General features: G+C 47.9%; 1 long non-coding RNA gene across 2 annotated transcripts; it reads right to left on the bottom strand.

Annotated features, from left to right (window-relative positions):
- Nucleotides 1-7,054: 7,054 nt before the first annotated feature.
- LOC144326355 (uncharacterized) lies at nt 7,055-15,558 on the bottom strand. 2 transcript variants are annotated; one of them, XR_013391485.1, is made up of 2 exons: nt 15,490-15,558; nt 7,055-7,470 (listed from the first exon to the last, which is right to left on the bottom strand). It is a non-coding gene; the product is annotated as an uncharacterized LOC144326355 (long non-coding RNA). The 2 variants fall into 2 exon arrangements; XR_013391486.1 differs by lacking the exon at nt 15,490-15,558 and adding an exon at nt 15,326-15,472.
- Between the last annotated feature and the right edge of the window lie 5,743 nt (nt 15,559-21,301).

Raw genomic sequence — 21,301 nt, forward strand, 5'->3', positions numbered from 1 at the left:
CTGTTGATTTGCATAACACCTCAAGTACTGCTGCATGATGGCATTGACCCGCTCGGCTTGCCCGTTGGTCTGCGGGTGTCTCGCCGACGCCAGGTTGATCTTGACGTTCAGGAAGCCCATCAGCTTCTGCCAGAAATTCGAGATGAACTGCCGCCCCCGGTCGGACAGAATAGACCGTGGCAGACCGTGAACCTTGAACACGTGGTCTATGAACAGTTTGGCGGTTTGCTCCGCCGTGGTCACCTTCGCACACGGAATGAAATGTGCCATCTTGGAAAACAGGTCCACCACCACCAGCACTGCCGTCTTGCCCCTCGAGCTGGGCAGATCCGTGACAAAGTCCAGGGCCACTCTCTCCCAAGGTTCGACCGGAGTTTGCAGCGGTTCCAACAGTCCGGCCGGCGGTCTATGCACTGGCTTCGCCCTCTGGCAGGTGTCACACCTCGCCACGTAGTCCGCGACCTCCCCTCTCATTCCAGGCCACCAGAAATCCCTGGCGACTAATTCCACCGTCTTCTCCTTGCCGAAGTGCCCAGCCGTGGGCGCGTCGTGCAGCTGCTGCAGCACCTTGGCGCGAAGTTCGTCTCCCGGCACGTAGATGGCCCCTTTACGGATGAGCAATCCATCTCTTAGCTGGAAACCGTCGGCCGCTGCCTTGCCCCTTTGCACCTCTGCCATCTTTGCTTGTGCGAAGGAGTCCCCCTGCAACGCTCGTCGCACCGCCTCCAGGTCCACGGTTGCCGCGGCGCACGCCCACACTGTTGGTGCGAAGATGTGCATGGCGGCCGCTGGCGTTGCGTCCTCCAGATACTGTGGCTTACGAGAGAGAGCGTCCGCCATGATGTTGGTGTCCCCCGGGACATACTCTATTCGGAAGTCGAAGTTCGCAAAGAACTCAGCCCAACGTATCTGCCTCTGGTTCAGGAACTGTGCCGTGCGCCAGTGCTCTAGGTTCTTGTGGTCCGTGCAAACCTGCACCGTGTGCTTGGCGCCGATCAGAAAGTGCCTCCACGCCTTGAACGCTGCATGAATGGCCAGCAACTCCCTGTCCCATATGGTGTAGTTCTGCTCGGACTTGCTGAGCTTCCTGGAGTAAAACGCTCCCGGTCGCCACACCCCTTGCGGGTCTTTCTGCAGCAGGACCGCCCCCACGGCTCTGTCCGAGGCGTCTGTCTCCACCCTCATCGGCTTGCTGGGGTTGACGTGAAGCAGCTGCTCTTCCGACGCGAAGAGACGCTTGAGTGCCTGAAAGGACTGTTCCGCCTGCTCTGTCCAAATGAACTTCTTTTTCTTGGAGCTAAGCGTGTCAGTGATGGCCGCCGTCTGCATAGCGAAGCCCTTGATAAACTTGCGATAGAAGTTCGCAAAGCCGACAAACCGTTGGACCTCCTTCCGGTTGCGTGGGCTCTTCCAATCCAACACCGCTCGAACCTTGGCGCTGTCCATGGCGAGCCCCTTGTCAGACAGCTTGTAGCCCAGAAAATCCACCTCCGTCACGTCAAATTGGCACTTCTCCAGCTTGGCGTAGAGCCTATGTTGCTTTAGCCTGTTCAGCACTTCCTTGACGTGTTTGTCATGCTCCTGTTGCGACTCCGAAAAGATCAGGATGTCATCTAAGAAACAGACGCACGTCTTGTAGAGAAGTCCCGCCAACACGTGATGCATGAATGCTTGAAAAACGTGGGCGCCATTTTGCAATCCAAACGGCATAACTCTATATTCGTAGGTCCCCAGTGGCGTGAACATGGCTGTTTTCCACTCATCTCCCTCCCGCATGCGAATGAGGTTGTACGCCCCTCGCAGGTCCAACTTGGTGAACACTCTGCCCTTCCGCACCTTTGCGAGGAGGTCGTCAATTCGGGGCATGGGGAAGTCCGATGGCTTAGTCACACTGTTCAAGATCCTGTAATCCACTACAAGTCTCTTTTGGGGCGTATCCCGCTTCTTAACGAAGAACACCGGACTGCCTCCCGCTGCCTTGGACTCCCGGATGAAACCGCGCTCCAAATTATGATCTATGAACTCCTTGAGTTCTTGCAGTTCGTCCTCTGACATGGAATACAGTCTCCCCTTAGGCAGCGCCGCTCCTGGCAGCAGGTCAATCTTGCAGTCATATGGCCTGTGAGGTGGTAGCCGGTCTGCCTCCTTCTCGCAGAAAACTTCCAAAAATTCTGCGTACTTGTGGGGAATCGCTTGCAGCGTGCCTAGCAGCAGCTGTGACTCCTCTTCCTCTCCTTCCTGCCTGGGCACGATGCAGTGTTCAGCACAAAAAGAAGAGCCGAAGGTCAGCTGCCTCTGGTACCAAGCCAGCGTTGGGCTGTGCTTGTCCAGCCAACTCATGCCCAACACAATGGGCGTGTCCGATAATTGAGTGACGTTGAAGCTTATGACTTCTTTGTGATTCCCAAGTCGCATCACCATTGGTGGCGTTTGCTGCACCACTTGCCCCCCTAGCAGCTCCCTGCCGTCCACCGTGACAACCTGCAGGGGCAGTGTGGCCGGCAGCAACTGTATAGCATGCTTGTTGACAAAGTCCTGCCCTATAAAGTCCGCATTGCTGCCTGAGTCAATGGTGATTGGCACGTCCATGGTGATGCCATTGGGCAGCTGGAGCGATGCGGTGAGCCTCACCACTGGTTTGGGCGGGAGGGGGTTCACGGGCTGTAAAATCTCTGGGGACTGCATCATTAACCCGTCTGGCTGGGCCCCAGTGCCTCTTCCTCCAGCCAGACTGCGTCGTTTCCCTGCTGTGGTCCTCCTTGCTGCGTTGCTGCAGTCACCATTGCTGAGGCTGCAGTGAGCTTGTTGAGCCTCTGGGGACACTCTTTCGCCATATGCCCTGGCTCCTCACAAACGTAACACTTCCTGTTCCCTCTAGGAGGCTTCGCTTTCACTGCTGCTGGTGCTAGGGCTCTGGTTGCTGACTGAGCCCTGGCACCTCCAACCTCCATAGGTTCAGCTCCTCCTCCTGGCGGAGGCGTGGATTGCGTACGCGCTGCTTCTCTGGGAAAGAAGGAGGAGCCCCTGGCTGTTTCGCGCCCTCCACGCCCTTCGTCCCTGCTCCACGGACGTCCTTCCAGCCGCACCCCCACTGCCAGCGCCCTCTGCACGACCTCCTGGGTGGTCCGGGGCCTCTCCCCCCTCGCAATTTCATCTTTCACAGAGCTGTTTAATCCCTCCCAGAACAGGTCTCTTACAGGAGTCGCATCTCTGTCCCATTCTAGGGCACTTGCCAAGGCGAAAAAGCGGGCATGGTACTGCCGTACGCTGGCCCTTCCCTGTTTCAGTCCATGAATCTGTTGCCGAGCAAGATCCACGTCAATGCTTGATAAAAAACACGCATCCATCGCTTTAATAAAGGCATTCGCATTTTGGAGCGCCGGATCATTATCCCTCCACAAATTGCGCAGCCATGCTCTGGCATCCCCATGCAAATAAGACATGATGAATCCCACTTTCTCTTGCTCATCTCTAAAATCTTTACTCAGCAGTTGCAGTGCACACAGTACGTCTGCTTTAAAATTGGGATACTGTTGCAGGTTCCCATCGAAGTGAGAGACCAGACCGCCTGTGCGTCTCCCCAACCCAATCCCCTCTGGTTTGGGTGTCTGTTGCCCTTGCTTCGTAAGCACTTCCAACCTGACCTGGAGATCCCTGTAGGCGGCAGCTGCGTCCTCCTCTCTCTTCCTGGATGCGAGAGCCTCGGCATTCAGCTGTGACACTGCTTCTCTGAGTTCCGCTATCTGCTGTTCAGCCGTCATGTCGGCTGCCGTTCGTGAGCTCGCTAGTAGGCACCTGCTTCTCTCCTCTCCTCGAGGCTGTAGATGCCCACAATTCTATGAGACGGAGCTTACTGTCAGGGTTGCTTCCCGATCCCAGCTCACAGAGGATCACGCTAGCCAACGGTCATTAAGTAAAAGTCTTTATTGAGTTACAGTTTCCATTCTCAAGCTGCTGCGTGCAACTCTACGTCTAGTAGCTAGACCGGCGAAGCTCCGTCTGAATCTCCGCCCCTCGTACACCAACTTAATATCCTAGCCCTGCTCCACCTTTTCCGCCTGACTGTTCTTCTCTGGGTCCCTCTGCCCCCCTGGGTCTCTTCCTTCCGGGATTCTTCTGACGCTGACCCCCCGGACCCTCCTGTCTCCTTGCGCCGGGCTTTAGGACCCGGCTCCCTTTCCGGGCTGCCTACTGCGTCGCCTTCCTGTGCATTTGAACTTGGCGCGCGCGCCCAGCCTTCCACCTTCCGTCTAACCGTCTCTTCGCTCCCAGATGGAGGTGTGGCCACTCCTGACTCGTGCCCTCCCTCCTGTTGTGAGCTGCCAGCGCTTGCCCCCTGGCTCCCTTCCTCTTCTCTGTTCTCTGGCGGTGACGCTGGTCCCGATCTCCAACTGCTCTCCTCTGAGTCCCCTCTGGCTCTATCTTCCTGGGGTGCCCCCCTAAACTCCCCCCTTGCCCTGGCCACTGGTGCTCCTTTCTGTGAATCCTCTGATTCACTGGAAAGGCTCGGAGATCTCGGGTCGTCGTCATCGCTCATCTTTTCTTCTGCCTCCTCCCCTTCGCTCTCTGTTTCCTCCCTTGCCCTTGCCTCTGCTCCTGAACCCCTGACATTATCATTTCCAAAAAGTACAAAGCATATATCAAAAAAACATAGAAAGCACACACCATCATAATAAAAGAAAAAAAAAACGAACAAAAATTCCACCTTTTAAACCTCCTTTTCAGTGACATCTTATCTTGACTTCCCCACACCTCCCCTTCTTGTATTCCACTTCCACTATTTTGTCCAGCAAATTTTTAACCTTAGTGTCTGTCAGGGGTGCCTCAGGTCCCAGCTCACAAAGGACCAACGCCAGTGTCTCTTTATATACAAAGGTCTTTATTGAAGTTCATTGTTGGTTTTACATCCGTGGCGCGCATCCCTACGTCTGTAACTTTAGACCGTTGAAGAGAGAGACTCATGGAATCTCTCGGGTCACTGTCATACCCTCCTAGGCTCCCCTCAGATTCCTCCCCTTCGCTCTCCAACTGCTCTTTCCCCTGTGGCTCTGCCCCTGAGCCCCTGACAGTGTCATAACCGTATATTATTAATTAATACACTTCTTTATAATCAATTTTAACCATTGTTTCATTATATTACATCAATTTAAACAGTAACTTTTAAGTTGTATGAAAAGATGAAAAGGCAAAAGAGTACAGAAAACAGAAAAGAAGAAAGAAATAGCAAAAAAGAGTACTATTCCTAAGGTTGTCCCTGGTTCCCATCCACGAATTCCCCATTTTAGAAATAATAATTGACGTAAAAAACATTTTAAACACTGCATAATGAAACAGGCCCCCTTTGGGCTCCCACACCCTCCTTTTCCCTCCCCGGTTTCAGCCCCAAACCAAGAGCCATTAATCTATCTTTTAGCCTGGTGCCCTTACGTCCGAGGCTCTCAAGTCCTTTTCAGTCCCTCTCGGCCAGCTTCTTTCGAAATCTCTTATATTAAATCCCCAAATTCGATAAAGGACTTTCTCATTCCTCGCAGTAATTCTTTCAGCCAGGGCTAGTTGTTCAAAGGTGAAGCTCCAATTCTGTTTCTTAAGTTCATACATCCCAACTAGCCCAGCTATCACTCTGGTCGGGTTCAAAATCATCTTGGTAGATCTTCGACTTTCCTTTGTCTTCTGTATCTTTTCGGTCGCCCCTTGTTTAGCAAGTATCATTTCCTCCTTTTCCTTCTTTAATTTCTTTTCTTGTCCAGCTTTTGGTTTCTTTTCTTGTCCGGCTGCCCATGTTTTGAGCATCAAGCCCTTTTCCATCTCAATAGCTACATTTTCTGTTGATTTCGACTTTGTAGGGCTTGTAGACATGACCTTGCTCATAGATCTCTCGCAGCTTTCCCACGAGAACGACCAGCTCTTGCAACTCAGCTCGTATTTCCCGACCAATCTCCATTCTTGTAATGTCCGTGAATCCCCTCTAGAGGGATTCTAGTTACTTAGTATTCCTTTCACTTCCGAACCAAAAGTCAATTTTGTTTGTAACAGTCTTCCTTTACTTTCATTACTTTATAACAAAATAACCGGCTAGAATTAGAACTTTCAGTTTTTTCGAGCTTTGACAGCTAATTTGACAGCTGTCAAAAGCTTCCTGTAAATCCTCAACAGGCTCTTCTCACGGGTTACTCCCGGTCCGGGAAAAGTGGTACTTGATCCAAACACATAAACTCTTGCCCTCCAGCACAATATCTTAGTCTCTTTAAATCCGTGGAATTAATATGTCACCAAAACGTAGCAAACAACTCTTCTCACAACCTTAGTTGGCAGTTCCTTGCTGTTAAACTGTTTACAATGGGGGGGAGATGGACCTCCTCTTTTCACCTCCCCCGCTCGTACCAAATCCAAAATGAAGTAATTTAAATTCAGTTCCAAATTACTCACGGGTTGTTGATTTTGAGTCCGAATTTTAAAAGGAAGAAGCCAGCGCTCTCCGGCAAATGGCATGCGGCTTCACTCGGCAGGGGAAGCAGAGGACTCACAGCACCACACCGCTCCCCGGCACCCGTTCCGTAGCCTTTAAAAAGGCTCCTTCGTGAATCGGGAGGGCGCTAACGGTGCCCGCTGAGTCACCACGTCCACGAGCATTCGCGCCCGTGGTTTTTAAGGGTCCCCGTGTCGCCGGCACGGCAAGACCCAGCCCCCACCGAGCAGATTCCCTCCGGAGCTCGGAGGGAATCCGCCATTAGCCGATCGCGCTAACCCGGAAGTCCTGGAGTCTCCTTCTTTGGAGGTCTTTAAGCAGAGGCTTGACAACCATATGTCAGGAGTGCTCTGATGGTGTTTCCTGCTTGGCAGGGGGTTGGACTCAATGGCCCTTGTGGTCTATTCCAACTCTATGATTCTATGATTCTATGATTCTATAATTTGTAAATCACATTTGCACCCCCAACCCCCCACTCCGGTTTTAGCCTTATTCACTTATTTGGTCTTCTGTTCTTGCTCAAATACTATGTGGTATCTGGCCACCCTACTACAAAGTAGTACTACAAAATCACACATTACAAAGATCACTAATTTTCTATACTGTGTATAGAGATTTATTTATTTGGAACATTTGTGCCTCGCTGTTCAGCCAACAAGGCCACCAGACAACTTAAATGCAATCAAAGCAAGATGGTCCCTACCCACAGGCAAAGGGGGCAGGGAGGGAAGAGGAATATCAAATCTCAGTCACAAATCACTAAACAGTTGTTCCTATGTTGACCAGCTGGCACAGTTCAGGGGCTGGAGGTGCCTGAAGGAGCTGGACCTCCAGCAAAGCTCTCCCACTGATGGCTGCCCCAGATAACAGTTGTGGGGAGAGGAGGCCTGAGGGAGCTGTCCTGTCACAGCAGAGCCAGTGGAGGGAGCTCTGCTTCACAGCTCTCACGGAAGTACTGTAGTTTGGATACTACGGGCTCCTCTGCAAAGCTGAAAGCAATTGCTCTGTGAAATAAATAAAAAATTCAGTGTGTAGAAATCCTTTCACTATGTGTCTGTTTTGTATTTAAAGCTTCACAGCCACCAAGTGCTAATCAGCTTGAAGTCTTTCATAACATTATTGATATAAGTAAAGAAACATCTCATGTGGGAAAAATAGACACAATATTTCCTTAAGAATTAAAAATTCCAGCACTCTCCATATGCAGCAGAATGAGGTGGCCAAATGGACCATACTACCTCAAGCTACAGGTGAGGAATAACACTTCTATGCGTAAAAACCAAAGCCTAGCACATCATAGAGAAGGTACTTGTCAATTAAAAAAGCTAGCCTTTCCCCTGCTTTGCTGGCTTTCTAGTTGCAGGGAACTTTTAGTGTGTGAAAGCAATTTTCCATTGCTGCTCTTGCAGTTTATTTGACAGTTTCAGATGGCTTTGTGTTGTTGTAAACAAAATCTGCCCTTATTCCTTTATGTATTGGAGAACCTTGTAGGTTCTCCATCGGTAGGAGAAAATAACAGAGGCCAACCAGAGAATATTGAGAAGCAAAGCAGCTAGTAAGCCTGATCTTTATTAAACTGTTGCAACAGGGTGCTCCCCCCACACGCAGGAGAGAGGAGGAGGACCGCAAACAATGTGTGCTTGCCATTTTGAAATTCCCTTCCCTGGAGCTCAAGACCACCCCCACAAACATCATACCTACATCACAGAAAAGGAAAATTTCTACAATAGAAATTTGAATGTTGTTTTTCCTGTCTGCCAGGTTATCTGATAATGCCTTATCTGATTGCCTTTCCTGGTAGTCTGGCCATTCCTTTGAGATGGTAATTACCCAATTCCTGAGACAATGGGAAGCAAAGACAGACCACTGAATACGTAACAGTGAAAATACATTATTCCTTTCCACTTGGGATAATCTTGCCATAAATGCCCAAAACTAGCCTGACTAAGGAGTGGTGGAGAGGTATACTTCTGAATATTCAATAATTCTATAACATTTGCAGTATCAGATTGAGGTCTGCTGCTTCACATCAACAACCTGAAAGGATTTACTCCATGACTTTATACTTTCCTTAATGGTAAATATTAAGTAGGGTAGACAAATTGCAACATTGAGCTATTGTAGTTCCCATGCCAATATTGTAGTTCCCCATTTCAAATTCCTTCTTGCTCCCTGTCAGTGGAGGCTCGTCCTTAAGGGGGACTGGGGCACTGCTCCACCAAGCTCAATTGTTTCTTGGCTGTCCTCCAACAGCCTGCTTCTTTCTTACATCCTCTCTAGGGTTGGCATGAGCAGTGAGCTCCTTCCTCCTCAGTCTCAGGGCTGCCTTTGCAGAACTCAACAAGGGGGGAGGGGCATGCCCCACATGCCCCTGTCCAGGGGAGGAGAGGGGCAGGGAAGCTGCTGCTCAGGCTCCTTGAGTGCGCCAGGTCAGACATGACCCGGAGGCGGAGCTGCTGCTGTGACTGGGAGCGAGGTGCACTGCAGCCACCCACCCTCCTGCTCTCTTCCCTGGGTCAGGCCTAACCTAAGGACAGAGCTGTGGCCAGCAGAAGCACAGCAGCTTAGGTCAGCTCCTTCTCACGTGGAGCCAGGCACCAATGAGGGAGCCTGCTGTGGGGGCACCTGTTTGTGCCCCCTGACACAAATTTGTGCCCCCACGGCCCACACATGCTACACTTCTGGGTGGGGACAAAACCAGAGTTACTGTAGTTGGCTTCATCCATGGGCGTAGCCAGGATTTTTGTTAGTGGAGGCAGGCCTTTTGTTAGGGGGTCAGAACCTCAGTTAGCTATGTATTTTTATTTAGTTGGCCCCCCTTGGCCACATCCATGGCTCCATCTATCATAACATTTTGGAAATGCCCTGACCCACCCACCCCAACACTGGTGTTGATTTTCTGAGATATCAGGCGCTCAAGCACAAGTCAAACATAAAGAATCGCTGCTGTTTCTTTTTGTGTAGCCTGTTTAGACTGGAAATTTGCCTCAGTTTTTTATTCTCTAAGGCAGTGTTTCCCAACCGGTGTTCCGCGGCACACTAATGTGCCGCGAGACCTTGCCTGGTGTGCCGTGGGAGGGAGGCGGGCGAGTCGGGCGACGAGAGGCGGGGCGGCGGCGGCGAGGATCCGCGTCGAGCCGGGGCCGGCTCCGCGGTGGTGGTGCCGCGGTTTCTCTCTCCATTCTCCCCTCACACACACACACAGGAAATAACACAGGATCAGCTGACAGGACCCGGCCAATGGGGCGGCGGCGGGGCAGCGCGCGCAAAAGGGAGGAGCGCGAGACAGCGGACGAGGAGGAGGCCGGCCCAAGCCGGCGCACCCCAAGCCGGCGCACGCGGGCGCCCCTTTGGAGCTGATGAAAAAAATCTCGAGGCACACCATCATTACAGCCCCGTGACGTCAGCGCGCAGCGTCACGCCGGGAGGGACACACGAAAGTGTAAGTTTCAATTTTTTCCCCTCCCCCTTGCCGGGGAACCTCCAAGCTTTGGGGGTGGGGGGGAGGAGGCAGCAAAGCGAGGGACTGAGGGACTCCTCCAACTCCTCCTCCTGCTCGTCCACGGCCGGGTAGAGCCGCTTGAGGCGCCGCTTGAGCTCCTTCTCCTGCTCGTTCAGGGCCGGGTCGCCGCCGTGAGCGGAGGCGGCGTGGGGGACCCCGCAGGTCAGGGCGAGTCGGCTCGTCAGCTGCCACGACAGGAGCAGGGCAGGCGGCGAGGGGGTGGCTGGGTGGGGGAGATCCCCCTCGGATCTGCTCCCTCTCAGGCTCGGTCGGCGCTGTCACGAAGCGAGACGAGGCTGGAAGGCGCCGCTCTCCTCCTCCCTCCGCAGCAAGCGTGGCCTGGCGCGAATCAAATCGCCGCTCCTGTCCCGTGCGCTCAGGTGGGCAGCTCCAAAGGGGCGCCCGCGTGCGCCGGCTTGGGGTGGCTGCCCAAGCGCCTTCTCTCTCTCGCCTCCTCCCACGAGTTCGGGGTCAGCCTCCCGCTCCTCCTCTGCTTCCTCCTGCCAGCCGCCGGGGTCTTTGGTCGCCGCAGCCTCCCGTCCAAGAAGCACCTTCGCCCAGGCAAGGACTCGCGCGGAGCTGGCGAGCGCCGAGGGGTGGGGCTTTCGCGCCCGCCTCCCGAACCAGGAGGGCCGGGTCGCCGCCGTGAGGGAAGGGCGCCGGGGCGCTGCTGCTGCTGCTGCCGCCGCCGCTCCCAGCAGGCATGGGCCCAGCTGAGGCGGCGGCTGTTGTGGTGGTGGTGGCGATAGCGGGCGGAGGAGGGGGCGGCGGCGGGGCCGAGGTGGCCGGCGGCGGCGGGGGAGGCGGCGGCGGGTGGAGCAGGAGGGCGGCCGAGGCCAGTGAGGGAGTAGGGTTGCCCGGGGCTTGAGGAGCCGTCGCCGGGAGTTGCTGCTGCTGTTGTTGCTGCTGCTGCCCGGACATGCCGGCCTCCTCCTCGTCCGCTGTCTCGCGCTCCTCCCTTTTGCGCGCGCTGCCCCGCCGCCGCCCCATTGGCCGGGTCCTGTCAGCTGATCCTGTGTTATTTCCTGTGTGTGTGTGTGAGGGGAGAATGGAGAGAGAAACCTCGGCACCACCACCGCGGAGCCGCCCCCGGCTCGACGCGGATCCTCGCCGCCGCCACCCCGCCTCTCGCCGCCCGACTCGCCCGCCTCCCTCCCACGGCACACCAGGCAAGGTCTCGCGGCACATTAGTGTGCCGCGGAACACCGGTTGGGAAACACTGCACTAGAATAATAAGATGAAAGCTGGAGGTGGGGTTCGGGGTGGGGTTAGTCTTTCTTACAAACATGTAAGTACTGTATGGATGCCAAGCAGAAGAAGAAGACAAGCGTTTCTGTGGGGGAGGGAGTTTATTGACTGCTCAGATATAAGACTCACAACATCATTTTATAACCAAAGAAAGTGCCTTTATGTGACCATTAAATCAAATCAACTGGAATTACCCGTATATTCACAGAAAGCCTTTAGCAGAATCATTTCCTGTCCTCTGAATCCAACTGGAAGTGTTGGGCGAGCCGACTGCATAATCAAAAAGGCCAGTAAGTTACTGTGAGACAAACAGAGGAAGCTGTGTTCCTTTTCAAATCTGTCTGTCAACAGTCACACACACCAAGCAAAAGCCACCCATAACAGACGTTTTCCTTGATAAATGGGAGAACTGTCTGATAATCAACAACCATATAATTTTATCCAGTAGTATTAGTTTGATCTGACGGAAACTGCACATTTCCCGAGAAGCACTGAAAGAATGCTTCATTTAACTACAAACCCCCAAATCTGGGATCCCATCAAAACTAATGTTTGGTAAAAGTTTTGCAGCAAAACCCCCACATTTTGTAACACCCCATAAACAGAGTAATTGATACATCAAACCGGGGTTCATAATTAATATCAAAAACCCATCATTGTCCGGTTCACTCCAAACTGGTGCCAAAGTCTGGCAAAAGTTTTGTAGCATTTTGCCAGACATTGTAGAATTTTTTTAGCATTTTGCCCGACAAACCAAGTAAGTGACAGGGGTCATAAGGTCACCCCAAAACCCAACATCGCCTGATTCACTCCAAATCAAGGCCAAAGTCTGGCAAAATGTTTGCAGTAAAAACCGCATGTTTTGCAGTGCCCCCCAAACGGAGTGGTTCCTAGCACATCAGGAGGAAGAGTCAAGACAACCAAAAGTGGATAAATAGGTTGTATTTATTAAATATAACAACTTGAGGATCGGCAAAACTAGTCAGATTCGACCAATGTAACCAAATCAAATTGTCTGGGCAGGTGTGCTTGTTCACCTCCACCCACAAACACACAAGTGCTCAAACAGAGCTCTTTGCAGATCCTTAAGAACCCAACCCAAATCAGAAAGATGTCACAACCCAAATCAGAAAGATGCATACCACCAGGTCTATACAACTGTTGGGCACAGAACATAATTCTGCCATGAGGGATATAAGCACCCACATTTTCAAACACAAACATCGTTGTAGAATGATTAGCTTTGTGTCTTGCCCATCCACCTTCTTAGGAAGGCTGCCCCCACTCCATAAGCACCTCTACAACATTCCAAACCAAACTATGAAAAGCTCAGGGATGAGGAAGCACAGCTGATGGAGATATTTAGTGATCTCAACTGAATTTACCTCACCAGATTGTTATCCCCAAGATGGATGACCAGAATGTCAGGGTTAGGGTTAGGGCTAGGGCAGGGGATAGGTGGACGTTCAGGGTTAGGGTTAGTGCCTGGGGTTTTTTTCCCCATGCTTTTTAAGCTTCTAATGATATTGCTTCATTTTTATGAGACTGGATAATTCCCAAAAGTAAGCAGACTACCTGAAACGTAGCAAAACTAAGAGAAATGTTGTCAGGGGCTCAGGAGCAGAGGCACAGGGGAGAGAGGAAATGGAGAGCGAAGGGGAGGAATCTGAGGGCAGCGGAGGGCAGAATGACAGTGACCCGAGAGATTCCATGAGCCTCTCCAGTGAATCAGAAGATTCCCAGAAGGGGGCGCCGATGGCCAGGGCAAGGGGGGTCCCAGGGGGGACACACCAGAAGCAGGGGGCCAGCGGAGACTCCCAGAGCAGTAGCTGGAAATCAGGACCAGCTTCCCCACCGGAGCGTAGTGGGGGGGAAGTGTCCCACAGGTCAGGGCCAACGTCTCCTCCAGCAAGCAGGGAGGAGGAGTCAAGCCCAGCTAGCATTCCCGAAGAGGGGAGCAGTGACAGGAGCAGCATAACGGTCAGAAGGAAGGTGGCAGGCTGGGCGCGCGCGCCATGTTCAAATGTGCAGGCGAGCGGGACAGCAGGAAACCAGGATTGGGAACCAGGTCCTAAAGCTCGCCGGAGGGAGGGGGAGGACTCGGGAGAGTCAGCGTCGGAAGAGTCTAGAAAGGGGAAAGCCCCGACGGACAGGCGGACCCAGAGGAAAAGGGAGCAGAGGAAGAGGTGGAGCAAGGCTAGGGTCTTGAACTGGTGCCTGGGGGGAGGAGATTCAGATGGAGCTTTGGCGGTCTAGGTTCAAGACGTAGAGCTGCGCGCCGTGGCTGTAAATGAGAGACTGAACTTTAATAAAGACTATTTAATATAACAACGGACTGGCGTTGGTCCTCTGTGAGCTGGGACCTGAGGCAGCCCTGACAAATGTGAAAACCAAAAGTGAGATACCAGAAACCCAACAAGGAAGGAATTCATGAAAAAGGAAAATTGCCAGACAGAGACTTCAATCAAATCATTACCAAATTCACCAGAATCCCAAAACCAATTGAAAAGAAGCAGAAATGTGAGAAGCAGAAGAAATACCACCAGAAACCCCCAACAAGAGGGAAAAAGTAAATTGCGCAGAAACCCCAAAGCCAGTTAAACCTTAGTTTTGCATGGTGTGGGGTGATTTCGCTTTTCCCTGAGATGTTTACTGCGTGGGTTTCTTGTGGTTCTATTCAACTGGTTTTCTAATCTTTTGTGGATGTGGTTTGTTTCTGTTGTTTCTTGTTTGTTTTTGGGATTATGTTGAATTTTTTCTGTGGTTTTCGTTTCATAGATTCTTTTATATAAATTACGATTGTGAAATATACTCAGAGTCTTGTATGTATTTCATGCTCTTTATTGCCCCCGCCCCCCAACCTCATGCTTTTATATACATTATTTACACAATGAGTACCGTCTGACTGGCTAACTCTGCTTCCCTCTTGGAGCCTGATTGGCCTGCAGGAAAAGACCAATCTGTTGTTGCATTCTAGGATCCAAGGTTAGTACATAACAGATTGGGTGCTGGATTGATGGTGAGTTTGCTTCCTTTCTAGGTTTTTTGGGTTTTGCACCTTTGAGAATATTAATTTGTATGAGATCTGATAATCCCAAGAATAAAAGGAAAACCACCAGAAATGAAGCAAAACCACCAGAAATGACCATTCCAACAATGAAGTCAACCACTAAAAACACAAAAACCTACTGAAAAGAAGCAGAAGAACCATGTAAAAGCAACATCAATGGAAACTGGCAAAGAAGCCAACTAAAATCCCAAACAAAGCAGATTCACCAGAAACCCCCAAAGCATTCAAAAGTATTACCACCAGAATACAAAAACAAGAAAACTTCTCAAAAGAAGCAATAAAGCAAAAGTCCAAAAAACAAGCTAAACCAATGGAAAAGAAATGAAGCCAGCTGCAAACGAAGCACATTCACCAGAAACCCAAGACTAAGTGAAAACTAGTATGCTATGTTGGTTAATTTCTGTTGCTTGAAGTGCTTTTGGACTCCCATAAATTGCATGCTTGTTGAGTTTCTGGTTTTGCTTTTTAAAAACTGGTTTCCAGTTTCTTGTGGCCTTGCTTTGTAATTGGTGGCTTTACTGCTTCTTTTTTGTTTTCTGCTGGTTTGTTTAATTTGGGGTGGTTTTGCTTTTTTTTTTTTTTGCATTTAATTGTTTTGCTTCTTTTACTTTGAATGGTTCTGCGGTTTTGGGTGAGATTGTTTCTTTTCCATTCATTTGGCTTGGTTTTCATGTCTCCTGGTTTTGCCTCATTTTGGGAATATTTCTTGGTTTTTGTGCTTCTGGTGGTATTTCTTCAATTTTATGACATAACCAAGCCAAAACACCAGAAACACAGAAACAAATCATAAAGAAGCAGAGGGTTACAGTGAGAGTTGGGTTTGAGTTAGAATAGGATTAGGAGTTAGAGTTGGGGTTGAGTTACGGTAAGAGAAGAACAGCAGAAGGAGAAATTTAATTTTATTACTTAGGGTTAGGGTTAAATTAGCAATATAATTTTATTATTTATACTCCACCCAAGTCACTAGTGGCCGCTTTCAATAAAAGGTAAAAACATGAGCGCACTCTAAGTGAATGCTCATGAATGTAGAAACTCTTACTTCCCATAGGATTCCCAAAGAAGACCTGGGAATTGTAGCTCTGAGCTTCTTTGCAGAGGGTTGGACTAGATGACCCTTGGGTTCCCCTTCCATCTCTACTAGGATGCTCCCTGTCTCACTCTCACTCTCACACACTCCTCCTCTCCTTTTCATGGCAGTTTCACCTTTTTCTGCACTCCTAGTTCGGAAGGGCGGAAGAGGCTGTGCTGCCGCCATGTTGGGCGAGGGCAGGGGTACCGGAAGGACGTGCCACCGGAGGAGAGGCATGAGCACAGGAAGGGGATGGAAACGGGCGGAAAAGCTGTGCTGCCGCCATGTTTGGCGAGGGTAGGATTACCGGAAGAGGTGCCAGCGGAGGAGAGGCAAGAGGACAGGAAAAGGAGGGGAAAGGGCGGAAGAGGCTGTACTGCCGCCATGTTTGGCGAGGGTAGGATTACCGGAAGGAGGTGCCAGCGGAGGAGAGGCAAGAGGACAGGAAGGGGAGGGGAAAGGGCGGAAGAGGCTGTGCTGCCGCCATGTTTGGCGAGGGTAGGATTACCGGAAGGAGTTGCCAGCGGAGGAGAGGCAAGAGGACAGGAAGGGGAGGGGAAAGAGCGGAAGAGGCGCTGCGACGTTGCTCTCTCGACCCCGCTCTCCCCAGGGTGCAGCCCTGCCCCCCGCCCCGCCCTCACCTGCCTTTCTCCCCCAGTGGCCTTCCTCTCGTGCACCTTGGCGGAGGGATGGTGCGGGTGGGCCACGGAAGTTTATATACAAGAATATACATACCTAGATATAGGTGTCCGTTTGTAAATATATAAAAATAAAATGGATATATGTATATGTGTTTGTATATATGCAGTGCTTCTTTTCTAAAAAAAAATGATTGGGGGTACTCTCATTTTGACTCAAGAAAATCACCATTTTATAGTTCAAACCGGGAAAAATAAATACAGTAAATGGACAAAAGTACATTCACAAAATGTTTTATGCATTCCTCTGCGTCCCCCCCCCCCCCCAGAAAAAAGCACTGTATATGTTCTGCCAAGGGCAGGGTTATTTCTGGATCTGGAGCCAATAAGCACGCCAGTGGATGAAGAATAAGCAATGCTTTATTTGCATAAGGTTAACAGATAGCAGCAGGCATACAAAACACAAATTATAGCATTCAAGAGAGGAGTCGCACACAATCTCCCCTTCAGCTGCCCGGAGCTCCAGGTAGAGCAGCGAGAGAGATGGCGTTTTGGGTTCCATCTGCATAAAAAGAAGATGATAAAGCTCTGAGTGGGCTTTGGTTCCATCTCAATCGAAAGAGCACGAATAAGCTTTAATTGTTCTTTCCGTGCTCATTCACAAACAAATAGCAAAGCAAATAAGTCTAAACTAGGAAAAAGATGATGTTTTGGGTTCCAACTACATAGAAAGAAGAATCTTGGCTTTCACTTATTTCAAGTCGTGTTCTTTGGTGAAAATGCAACATTAACCCAGAAATCGCAGTGTATGTAATGAGACCAAAATAACAAAACACCGTCTTTTCGCTTCCATATGTGAAGAAAGAAGACAAATAAGCTTTGATTGAACTTATTTGAATTCGCATGGTGCTTCTTGGGTGTGCACCAGAATCACCCCTAACCAAATAAAAATGGTGTTTTCGGTTCCATCTGCATAAGAAGAAGATGATAAAGCTGTGATGGGGTTTATTTCCCGTTGCTGTTTTTGGGGTTAGAATGCATGCACCCAAAAATCGCAGTTAAATGTTTGTTAGCAGCCCAAATCAAGCATAGCTGCTTTGGTTCCATCACAATCGAAAGAGCACGAATAAGCTTTAATTGTTCTTTCCGTGTTCATTCACACATAATTAGCAAAGCAAAGTGTAATAAGTCTAAACTAGGCAAAAGAGGATGTTTTGGGATTCATTTACTTAGAAAGAAGAACCTTTGATTTCACATTACAAGTTGTGTTCTTTGGTGAAAATGCAAATTAGCCCAGAAATCGCAAAGTGTATGTAATGAGACGAAAATCACAAAACACCGTCTTTTCGCTTCCATATGTGAAGAAAGAAGACAAATAAGCTTTGATTGAGCTTATTACAATTCGCAAGGTGTTTTTTGGGTGTGCACTAGAATCACCTCCAACCAAAGCAAAAAGGAGTTTTGGGTTCCATCTACATAAAAAGAAGATGATAAAGCTCTGATTGGGCTTATTTCCAATTGTTGTTTTTGGGGTTAGAAAGCACATTCACCCAAAAATCAAACTGGTGTATGTTATAAGCCAAAATCAAGCATAGCTGCTTTGGTTCCATCTCAATCGAAAGATGACGAATAAACTTGGATTGTTTCATTCGGTGTTCACTCAGCCACAAGTAGCAAAGCAAAGTGTAATAAGTCTAAACTAGACAAAAGAGGATGTTTTGGGTTTCATCTACTTAGAAAGAGGAATCTACTTAGAAAGAAGAATCTTGGATTTCACTTATTTCAAGTTGTGTTCATTGGTGAAAATGCAACATTAGCCCAGAAATCGCAAAGTGTATATAATGAGACCAAAATAACAAAACACCGTCTTTTCGCTTCCATATGTGAAGAAAGAAGACAAATAAGCTTTGATTGAGCTTATTTCTATTCGCAAGGTGTTTTTTGGGTGTGCACTAGAATCACCTCCAAAGCAAAAAAAAATTTTGGCTTCCATCTGTAGATGGAAGAAAAAAGAAGATGATACAGCTCTGATTGGGCTTATTTCCAATTGTTGTTTTTGGGGTTAGAAAGCACATTTACCCAAAAATCAAACTGAAGTATGCTTGATTCTAGTGCACACCCAAAAAACACCTTGCGAATAGAAATAAGCTCAATCAAAGCTTATTTGTCTTCTTTCTTCACATATGGAAGCGAAAAGACGGTGTTTTGTTATTTTGGTCTCATTACATACACTTTGCGATTTCTGGGGTATTGTTGCATTTTCACCAAAGAACGACTTGAAATAAGTGAAATCCAGGATTCTTCTTTCTAAGTAAATGAAACCCAAAACATCCTCTTTTGCCTAGTTTAGACTTATTACACTTTGCTTTGCTAATTGTGTGTGAATGAACACGGAAATAATTAAAGCTTATTCGTGCTCTTTCGATTGAGATGGAACCAAAGCAGGTATGCTTGATTTGGGCTGCTAACAAACATTTAACTGCGATTTTTGGGTGAATGCATTCTAAACCCAAAAACAGCAACGGGGAATAAACCCAATCACAGCTTTATAATCTTCTTATGCAGATGGAACCCAAAACTCCTTTTTGCTTTGTTGGAGGTGATTCTAGTGCACACCCGAGAAGCACCATGCGAATAGAAATAAGTTCAATCAAAGCTTATTTGTCTTCTTTCTTCACATATGGAAACGAAAAGACGGTGTTTTGTTATTTTCGTCTCATTACATACACTGCGATTTCTTGGCTAATGTTGCATTTTCACCAAAGAACACGACTTGAAATAAGTGAAAGCCAAGATTCTTCTTTCTAAGTAGATGAAACCCAAAACATCCTCTTTTGCCTAGTTTAGACTTATTACACTTTGCTTTGCTACTTGTGTGTGAATGAACACGGAAAGAACAATTAAAGCTTATTCGTGCTCTTTCGATTGAGATGGAACCAAAGCAGCTATGCTTGATTTGGGCTGCTGACAAACATTTAACTGCGATCTTTGGGTGAATGCATTCTAACCCCAAAAACAGCAACGGGTAATAAACCCAATCACAGCTTTATCATCTTCTTCTTATGTAGATGGAACCCAAAACTCCTTTTTGCTTTGGTTGGAGGTGATTCTAGTGCACACCCAAAAAACACCTTGCGACTAGAAATAAGCTCAATCAAAGCTTATTTGTCTTCTTTCTTCACATATCGAAGCGAAAAGGCGGTGTTTTGTTATTTTGGTCTCATTACATACACTTTGCGATTTCTGGGGTATTGTTGCATTTTCACCAAAGAACGACTTGAAATAAGTGAAATCCAAGATTCTTCTTTCTAAGTAAATGAAACCCAAAACATCCTCTTTTGCCTAGTTTAGACTTATTACACTTTGCTTTGCTAATTGTGTGTGAATGAACACGGAAAGAACAATTAAAGCTTATTCGTGCTCTTTCGATTGAGATGGAACCAAAGCAGCTATGCTTGATTTGGGCTGCTAACTGCGATTTTTGGGTGAATGCATTCTAACCCCAGAAACAGCAACAGGAAATAAACCCAATCACAGCTTTATCATCTTCTTCTTATGCAGATGGAACCGAAAACACCATTTTTATTAGGTTAGGGGTGATTCTGGTGCACACCTATAAAACACCATGCGAATTGAAATAAGCCCAATCAAAGCTTATTCGTCTTCTTTCTACACATATGGAAGCGAAAAGCCGGTGTTTTGTTATTTTCGTCTCATTACATGCACTTTGCGATTTCTGGGTCAATGTTGCATTAACACTAAAGAACACAATTTGAAATAAGCGAAAGCCAGGATTTTTCTTTCTATGTAGTTGGAACTCAAAACATCCTCTTTTTCCTAGTTTAGACTTATTTGCTTTCCTATTTGTTTGTGAATGAACACGGCCGCAGTTTATGTAATGAGACCAAAATAACAAAACACCGTCTTTTCGCTTCCATATGTGAAGAAAGAAGACAAATAAGCTTTGTTTGAACTTATTTGAATTCGCATGGTGCTTCTTGGGTGTGCACCAGAATCACCCCTAACCAAATAAAAATGGTGTTTTCGGTTCCATCTGCATAAGAAGAAGATGATAAAGCTCTGATTGGGCTTATTTCCAATTGTTGTTTTTGGGGTTAGAATGCATGCACCCAAAAATCGCAGTTAAATGTTTGTTAGCAGCCCAAATCAAGCATAGCTGCTTTGGTTCCATCACAATCGAAAGAGCACGAATAAGCTTTAATTGTTCTTTCCGTGTTCATTCACACATAATTAGCAAAGCAAAGTGTAATAAGTCTAAACTAGGCAAAAGAGGATGTTTTGGGATTCATTTACTTAGAAAGAAGAACCTTTGATTTCACATTACAAGTTCTGTTCTTTGGTGAAAATGCAAATTAGCCCAGAAATCGCAAAGTGTATGTAATGAGACGAAAATCACAAAACACCGTCTTTTCGCTTCCATATGTGAAGAAAGAAGACAAATAAGCTTTGATTGAGCTTATTACAATTCGCAAGGTGTTTTTTGGGTGTGCACTAGAATCACCTCCAACCAAAGCAAAAAGGAGTTTTGGGTTCCATCTACATAAAAAGAAGATGATAAAGCTCTGATTGGGCTTATTTCCAATTGTTGTTTTTGGGGTTAGAAAGCACATTCACCCAAAAATCAAACTGGTGTATGTTATAAGCCAAAATCAAGCATAGCTGCTTTGGTTCCACCTCAATCGAAAGATGACGAATAAACTTGGATTGTTTCATTCGGTGTTCACTCAGCCACAAGTAGCAAAGCAAAGTGTAATAAGTCTAAACTAGGCAAAAGAGGATGTTTTGGGTTTCATCTACTTAGAAAGAAGAATCTTGGATTTCACTTATTTCAAGTTGTGTTCATTGGTGAAAATGCAACATTAGCCCAGAAATCGCAAAGTTTATGTAATGAGACGAAAATAACAAAACACCGTCTTTTCGCTTCCATATGTGAAGAAAGAAGACAAATAAGCTTTGATTGAGCTTATTTCAATTCGCATGCTTTTTTGTGTGTGTGCACTAGAATAACCTCCAAACAAAGCAAAAAGGAGTTTTGGGTTCCATCTGCATAAGAAGAAGATGATAAAGCTGTGATTGGGTTTATTACCCGTTGCTGTTTTTGGGGTTAGAATGCATGCACCCAAAAATCGCAGTTAAATGTTTGTTAGCAGCCCAAATCAAGCATAGCTGCTTTGGTTCCATCTCGATCGAAAGAGCACGAATAAGCTTTAATTGTTCTTTCCGTGTTCATTCACACATAATAACAAAGCAAAGTGTAATAAGTCTAAACTAGGCTAAAGAGGATGTT

The sequence above is a fragment of the Podarcis muralis genome, chromosome W, assembly GCF_964188315.1.
Source record: "Podarcis muralis chromosome W, rPodMur119.hap1.1, whole genome shotgun sequence".
Classification (NCBI taxonomy): Eukaryota; Metazoa; Chordata; class Lepidosauria; order Squamata; family Lacertidae; genus Podarcis; species Podarcis muralis.